General features: G+C 46.1%; 1 long non-coding RNA gene across 1 annotated transcript; it reads left to right on the top strand.

Annotated features, from left to right (window-relative positions):
• On the top strand, positions 1 to 6,562 carry LOC144304982 (uncharacterized). Its single transcript, XR_013372003.1, has 3 exons — positions 1 to 1,628; positions 3,935 to 4,046; positions 5,607 to 6,562. It is a non-coding gene; the product is annotated as an uncharacterized LOC144304982 (long non-coding RNA).
• The last annotated feature ends 354 nt before the right edge of the window (positions 6,563 to 6,916 follow it).

Raw genomic sequence — 6,916 nt, 5'->3', positions numbered from 1 at the left:
ATTAGTTGGGGGGCACATTTGGCTTTCTCTGGTTGGTCTTGAGTTAGAAGCTGGGATGAAAGTTGGGTAAGCTGTTGATTATTTATCAAATCTTGGCCCCTTTGGGGGCTTATTGTTACAAAAGTTATTATTTTGCTTCCTGTGTTATTACTGGAGATGGTAGTCTGACTTCCTATGAGTCTGACTCACAGCAGCCCGGCTTCCTCAGCTGGTTAGTGTATACAGGGGGCTGGTTTGTTGGCAGGTGGCTGCAAGTCATGGGTTGGAGTTCTATTTCTATGTGTGGTCTGCCCATGGTCCTCATGCATTCAGTCTCTCTATGGGAGGATAGGGACCCAGGTTTCATTTTACCCACTAGTGGAAAGAATAGGACAGTGTACCATTTAGCCCCCATGCCTACCATGAATGCTTCCCAACAGGTCCTGACCAAGACCCCAGCTCATGCCTTGCATATTCAGACCTAAATGCTGGTCCCTATACCTCACACAGATTGAACCCATAACCTCTCTCCAGAAAAGTCTGAGTGATCGTCCACCATGAACTCAAACAGATATGTCCTGCACCTGTTTGCCAGGCTTTACTGGGCACTGGGTTCATGATCAGGCTAAGGAAAGAAAACCCCATGGAAATCAGACCACTGAAGGCATTTTTGGGAGCTGGGAAGGCAGTCTTCGTTCTCACATACACATAAGGGAATGCAAGGTTTCATGTGAAATTATCACTCCAGTAGAGCCCAGTTCATGGATGGCTGGACTGTATTGAGGGCCTCTGGAGGTCATTTAGCTTCATCCACACCTCCTGCCAGGCCCCAGGATTCCTGGAAATGCCGAACGGGAGGCAGGGCATGGATGCACTTACTGTGCAGGTGCATCCTGCCCAGGTGAGGATGGAGAAACCAAAAGCCTCTCCAAGGCTGAAGTCCCCTCTTCCAACTGTCCTGGCTCTGTCCCCAGGGACTAATTCTGCCCAGCTTGATGTGGGGATGAGGTGAGCCAGGTCCCCTCCTTTCCAATGGTCTGTCTTCACCAAGGCATTGACAATATGTCTGAAGGGCACATTAGGCTCCAGAGAGGCGTTCCCATGTCCCATGCATGCCCAGAGCTGCCTACTGGAGGCCCCACAAGGTGGGGCATCATAGCCTGTGAGTGTGCTCATGTGCATGCACTCACGTATTTGTGTGTGACTGTGTATATACATAGATGCATGTATGTGTGCAAGCATGTGTGTGTTTGATGTCTTTAGCAATGAGGAGGGGAACACTACTCTCATAGGTTCCATCTGAAGTCATGGCACAGACTGGTTCTCAAGTAGAATTTGGCCTGCTGGGGTTGAGAACTCATCCGGGCCTGGCTTCTACTGGCTGTGGCACGGGGTGGAAGCTGTCATTGTTACTCTATTTGAGTCTTCATCTCCAGCAAAAGAGTCTTTAGGGTCACACACTTAATGTGATTATTCTGAAATACTAAGTCAAGTGACTTATCTTGTCAAAACCCCTGCTACCCACAGGTTACTGGAGAAATGAGGCAGATCCATCTCTTGCTCTCCATGAGACCCGAGATGCACCCATGCTGTTTCCACGGTTCATGGTTCAGGGAGATTTACATTCAAGTCCTTTTAGGAAATGTAAGGTAGCTATTACATAATACTGAGTCCAACTGAGGGAAATGTTGGTATAATTTAAACATTTAAAACTATAATTTAGAAACTTAAACTGAACACTTTGGGCTTACAACATTCCCCCGCTGGCTCACAGGTCAGTGAGTAGGGTTGAAGGAACACTGGGAAATGCATAACAGAATGCTTCAGCAGGAGGCCTCTTGGTGACTTACCATTCCTAACCCACAACTAAGACTCTGGGAGCTGCTTTCTCCCCTCGAATGTCAGTGGGTACAAAGATGAAGATGAGGCATCATACTCTCAGGATCTGGTTCAACAGTATAATTCATCTTTTATGTGAACATTTCCTTCTCAAAATAAACCATTTTCTACTGAGCATAGGGTGGGAAATTCATGGCCATTGGCTTTGTTGCCCTATTTGAGGAACTCACTGTGTTGAGTGAGAGCACTGTTCAAGCTGTCCTTGGATCTGGTCTCCTCTCCTTGGGATACTGAGAGGAGGCTCCCTCTCAGCATTCAGGCCACTGCCCTTGGGCATTCAGGGAAGAGAGGGCCAATTGGTGCAATCATTGCAAGAAGAAGTTGTGCAGGGAATCCCTGGGTGGCTCAGCGGTTTAGTGACTACCCAGGGTGTGATCATGGAATTCCAGGATCGAGTCCCGCATTGGGCTCCTTGCATGGAGCCTGCTTCTCCCTCTGCCTGTGTCTCTGCCTCTCTCTCTCTCTCTCATGAACAAATAAGTAAAATCTTAAAAAAAAAAAAAAAAAAAAGAAAAGAAAAGAAAAGAAAAAAGAAGAAGCTGTGCAGAGCTGATCAATGGAAGTTCTGCCTAAGTCTGAATCCCAGTAGGGTCACCTCACCAAGTGGGTGGCCTGGAGCTAGTTATTTATTTATTTATTTACTTTGGAGCTAGTTATTAATAAATGTAAGCCCCAGGTTCCTGATTTGTAATTATGTCCCTACCTCATGAGATTGTTGTGCGGATAACATGAGTGAATATATGAAAGCACTTCAAACAGTGCATCACTTAGCAAATGCCCAGTGAATGTTGGTTTGCTGTCATCTCCATCACATCACCACTGTCCTCATCAGAATCATGATCAACACCATCACTGCTACCATCATCATCACCATCATCATATTCATCATCACTATCACCACCATCACCATCATCACCACCATCATCATTATCCTCATTATTACCATCACCATCATCACCCTCATTACCATCATCATCACAACCAGCATCATTGCCATGATTTTTATGATTTATCACCTGGTGAAAAAAAAATCACCTGATTATTTAATCAGCTATAATTATCAGAAGCTAAAGAAGGTATAGGTGCCATGGTAAGTAAAAACAATATTAGGAGGATTATTAGGTGCTTTTATCAGTCCTATTTCACAGACAAGGAAGCAAAAGCATAGAGAGACTGTACCCTGCCTTGTGTCACACAGAAGAGTTGGAAATCAGAGTTGGGAAATCTCAGTCAAACTCTTAAGCCTGGAAATACTTAAGTCCTGGGAAGGAGGGTGGTTTTGTAGGGCAGCTACAGAGGGGACTCAAGCACCAGTGAGATGTTTCAAATAAATGACTCTAAGTCATTTCAACCACTAAAATTCTGTGATTTTATGAAAACTGTTTATTCCGGTAACCAATTCCAAAATAGAGAGTGAGTTGGGTCAAATATCTTGAAACATGTTCATAGATTAGTAAACAAAAACTGGGAGCTCTGGGGAGACATATTTGACTATTAAAAATAGTAAATGGGATTCAATTTTCAATGTGGAAATGCTGTGGGTGGATGGGCCCAGGCCCTGCCTCTGTGAACTGCTCATAAAAAGCTGTTCCCAGGACGCACAGATGAGTGACGGTCGGCAATCGCATTTCTAATGCTTGTCTAAATGTTTCTCATTTGATCCTTCTCTTATTGGAGTGTTGAGAGATGTGACGAGCTGAAACTCCCTTTAGGGCAGCAAACCCCAGGAAAAAGATAAAGCAATTCTCAGTCCTGATTCAAGATGAATCCTCCTTCCCCCTCATTATAAAATACCTATTATCTTCCTTTATCTCCAAGCGAGCAGCGTTATTTCAATTTAACAGTGTATGAGAAATGCACCACAATATAATAAAAGGACCAAAGATGCACTATTTAATGTCAGAATGACAGATGCTTCAATTAGGCAGACAGGACTATTTCTCCCCAAAATAGATAAAGATGAAATTTTTATAAGATTGTGCTGTTTGTGTTTATGGTACAGTACTGTTACAAGCTTTCATTACAATATAAATTAAAATAAAAACTCCTATTTCAGTGGAAGCCAACCATCTTGCTAATAATTTTGAAACTCAGAACCGCAGTTTATCAAAGTGCCTGGTCCCCTCACCTGGCAGGAGTGGTCTTCCAGGACTGGAGACACCATCCAGGTAAGAAATCTCACCCTGACATTTATACATCCTCTTCCGAGAGAGAAAGGAAGGCGTGATTTGAAAAGCTTGTGGAGATATTTTTTGACATGTGAAAAGTGTTTTCTTGCTCGGCCCATATGTAAAGTCGTTAAAGCAATTGATGGCCAAGGTGGGGTACAGTTTAGAATGCTCTGCTTGTCTTCCCCACGCCCTTGGCGGTTGGAATCAGACGCAGTTCTGTTTACCACCAAGCCTGAAACCTGGGAAACTTATTTGCCATGGTGAGTTTGGGCCCACAAGGGTTTGGGCCACAATGTTTCTTTAGTGTCCTCCGACCCATTGTAGCAATTTCTTTAATTGTGATCATTCTGAATGAAACCCTGTTAACCAATGATAGCCACACTTGCACTTTCTAAAGCTTTCTCTCCATTGACTCCTCTGTTCTCCATTTTGGGGTTTTACATTCTCCGAACAGTATGAGAACACATTATATTTTATAATTGGAAGAAATGCATCAGCTGTGTGAAAGTAGTCGCAATTCTGCAAACAAATGCCTGGATCCGGGAAAATGGTAGTTTGAGATAATATGGAGCTTCTCCTTCTAAAAGCATAAAGAAACATCTGATGAAGTATAACACTTGGAGACATACATAGTGGCTTATGTAAGGAAAACAGGAATGCAGACAGGAGTGTGTGATTGTAGCCGCCTTCAGGTGTTGCAAACCTAGAAAACAGGGCTGGAGACTGGAGTATCGGGCTCTAATTTGCATTCAAGGACAAACAAGCATGAGGCCTTGGGCACAGCTGGGTGCATAGCTGGGGCTCCGACCCTCACACACAGCACACAGCGTGGCTACTGAGAGAGCCTGAAGGGTCAGCGAGAGGGAGAGGTCAACCTCAGCCCATCAGCTAGGGAGACACAAGCTCAACACCCACCTGAATGGAGCAGAGTAAGTGGAACATCGAAAGCTCAAGCTTGTTCCTCCTAGAAATTTGGAGTCCAAGTTTATTTTGGTAACATGATATTTCATATTTCTTAAAATGTAAATTCGTTTAAAACAGAGATCGAATATTCCATGGGAAACTTATAAGCACTGAATTCTGGAAGTTTTCCTCTAGAGTTTTCTTTTTGTTTTGGTTTTGGAGCACTCGTATCTGTAGTGGCTAGAGGGGCATCCCACACTCTGGACAGATGTCTTGGCTTGGAGCATACGGGCTTTGTTTGAGTCTGCACTCTGGTGTGAACTCAGCTTCCTGCAAGGACAAGGACCACCCTGGGTCCTGGTGCCCAGTGCCTCACACCTAACACCTGCCCCAGGTGTTTGATGAGTGATGCTGAGTGAAGAGGATGAATGAATGGGTCACTGTGCCCCTCACTTTCATTTCTGGGACTCTATCCCAAAGTCTGAACAGTAGCCCACTTGCATTGAGTTAAAACAATTTGGAGAAAGAAATGCAGTGGAGAATTCCTTTTGCTCAGTTGATATTAAAAAAAAAAAAAAAACTTAAAAAGAATAGCTGTCTAAGACTTTTTTGCTCTGTGACATGACCTGCCCTTTCTCCCCTGTGTGTCTGTAGCATCCTGACATGGAAGGCGGCTGATGCTCTTAAACAAAGGACTCTTAATAAAGAAGATTTATCATTCCGAAGACTTCTGTTCCAACTGTCAGGCCCACCACAGAAGGGGGGAGAGGTGGCTCTGGGTCTCTAAAGCTCTCGTTTCACATGAAATACAAAGAGATAATTAGAACTTTGGGTGAGCAGCTAATATGATGACATGAAGAGGAAGAGAGAGGATGAACCAGGAGCAGACGGTTGGGGTCGGCCCTCAGTGTCAGGAGGCCGGGAACAGAGGAGGAAAGGGAGGGCCCTCACCTGCCTCCCTGCCACACCTGGATGCCCTTGCAAGAGAGGATGGGTAGGGATTGGCCAGGGCAGGGGGAAGCTGTCCCCCCCAACAGTCATAGTCCCCTCCCTAGAAACTGGTTCCTTTTGCGTGGAGTAACCTCCTTCCCTCCTTAGGGACCAAGTGCCATATGCTCTGCGACATTCCTCATTCTTCACAAACCAGACGTGTGTTTGTTGTCTGATACCAAATCCGAATGGAGACTGGGCAAACCTGAATAGAAGAGATGGGCAAAGGCTGGCTGGCCTGATGCTAGCGGGAGCGGGACCTTGTGCTCCTGGATAGGGCAAGCTGCGGGTCAGGAGATAGCTGGACACTCATGCAGACTGAGTGGGGCTTGCAGGGATGGCTTTGCCTCTGCCCTGCGGCAGCCCTGTCACTTGAACAGGGATGCCAGCCTTGAGCTGACACAGTGCCGAGCCTCTGCTACAGGGTGAAAACAGTAACAAACTCAGTTCACCCGGAATGAGGTGGGTCCTGGGATGTGGGACTTCTGGTTTTAAACTGGGAAAATCCTGAGTGAATTGGGACGAGTCGGTCATCACAGTGGTGGAGTGCAGAGGGCAGGGACCCTGGCAGCGTGTGTTCACATGAGACCTGCGGCAGGTGCTGGCATGTCCTGTGTGGATGAAAGGCAGGAGTAGAGTAAGAAGGGCCCTGGGGTCTGTGGGGAATTTGATCTGGTGTAACCACAGGAGCTGGGCCGGCCCGTTTCGCTATAAAGCTCACTTAGAGTTCAAAGAAATACCCACCTGAACACCAAACAGGATTACTGAAGTGTTTCAAAGGGTACCAGGCCCCCTGTAACACACAAAAGCTTCTTAAATATTGCTTCTATGGCAGCCCCGGTGGCGCAGTGGTTTAGCGCCGCCTTCAGCCCAGGGTGTGACCCTGGAGACCTGGGATCGAGTCCCACGTCGGGCTCCCTGCCTGGAGCCTGCTTCTCCCTCTGCCTTTGTCTCTGCCTCTGTCTCTCTCTGAA

The sequence above is a fragment of the Canis aureus genome, chromosome 3, assembly GCF_053574225.1.
Source record: "Canis aureus isolate CA01 chromosome 3, VMU_Caureus_v.1.0, whole genome shotgun sequence".
Lineage (NCBI taxonomy): Eukaryota > Metazoa > Chordata > Mammalia > Carnivora > Canidae > Canis > Canis aureus.
The sequence above is the reverse complement of the archived record's forward strand: the minus strand, read 5'-3'. Positions and strand labels throughout refer to the sequence as shown.